Genomic DNA, 1,494 nt, shown 5'->3' with positions numbered 1-1,494 from the left:
AATAATTAATACACATGGTAATAAATTACTATAATAATAATATGAATCATGATATCAAAAAAAAACCCATAACAGAATATAATTGTGTGATAACATTAATAAACGTTTAGGTAGATATGTGATAAATATATTATATTTTATGTCAACAATGACATTCGGTCTAGTGTTCCGACCCCGAAATCGTCGAACTATACAGATGACCGAGTAAACTACAATTTTTTTTATACTTTCATGAATAATAATAATAATAATAATTATATTTTATAAAATATACAATATTAAATTGTGGACAATGCTGGATAATCGATTTAATTATCAGATCTATACATTTCTAGTTAATATTATTATGACCAAATTTTTTTTAAAGAAAAAGTATTTAATAATACTGAAGTAAAACCACATTTTATTATTATCTTATTTATCTATGATTACAAACATTTCAGATTTGGAACATATTATTTATAATCAAGTTGGCGTTTTAGAATAAACAAATTAATTGTTTACACACATTTTGATCATGGATGATGAAAGTAAAATAGTAACATAGTGTTATAGCTGTTATTAACAATATCTGGACACATGGACATAATCATTGAGTGAGTTCACACACGCACATACACGTACACAAATACACACACACACACACACACACACACACACACACACACAAATACATATAATATAATATAATATTCTTCTTTGTTTTCATAATAGATTGTATATTCGTAAATGTCCATAGAAAATACCTTCTGAAAATAATTATTTACTATGAAATACAATGGGTTTAGTGTACAGATGGCACCAGTTCCAGTGGCCTGTGAAAAGGTCCCATGTTACGATTGTTTACTCGATCGTTTCATGTGTCGCTAAAATAGCTCGTTAACATTCTTAGTAAATCTAAATTCGGTTATCCGATGACTTCAACGTGGTGAATTAAATACAGTCTATTCAAAACATATCAAAGTGGTTCAAAATATTTGGAAAAAATTAAAAAAACTACAACTATAAATTACAGAAAAAAATAAAATGCAAACAAAAGAAAATTTAAAAAATATATATATATATACTAATGTTTCAATGTTTTCATAGAGTATAGATTACATATTCTTTTAACTTGAAAAAATAATAAAATACCTGATTTATATTTATATTTTTTCATACATATCGCTAAACAAAAAAATTAACTGTATAAAAAGTGAATTATATTGTACAGTGTATTCAAATAATCAATCACTGATATTATCTCAGTTTTATATATTTTGAGAATATAAAAAAACAGTAACTATACTATGAAGTTAACAATGAAAACATAAGTACTAAAAGAAAATAGTTAAAGAACTGATTATTATTACTGATAATTATGAAGTACCTAAAATTAATTTATAAATAAATAGGAAAATATATATATATAAAAATTGACTAAACTGTGTACAAATCATGAAAAAAAAACAATCAATAATTATAAATAATTATAAAATATGTTAATAATATATT

General features: G+C 23.4%; 1 long non-coding RNA gene across 1 annotated transcript; it reads left to right on the top strand.

Moving 5' to 3' along the window:
- The first annotated feature begins 414 nt into the window (after window positions 1-414).
- LOC115034881 lies at window positions 415-938 on the top strand. The gene is made up of 2 exons (XR_003840119.1): window positions 415-596; window positions 715-938. It is a non-coding gene; the product is annotated as an uncharacterized LOC115034881 (long non-coding RNA).
- The last annotated feature ends 556 nt before the right edge of the window (window positions 939-1,494 follow it).

Source organism: Acyrthosiphon pisum, unplaced genomic scaffold (assembly GCF_005508785.2).
Source record: "Acyrthosiphon pisum isolate AL4f unplaced genomic scaffold, pea_aphid_22Mar2018_4r6ur Scaffold_21414;HRSCAF=23926, whole genome shotgun sequence".
Lineage (NCBI taxonomy): Eukaryota > Metazoa > Arthropoda > Insecta > Hemiptera > Aphididae > Acyrthosiphon > Acyrthosiphon pisum.
The sequence above is the reverse complement of the archived record's forward strand: the minus strand, read 5'-3'. Positions and strand labels throughout refer to the sequence as shown.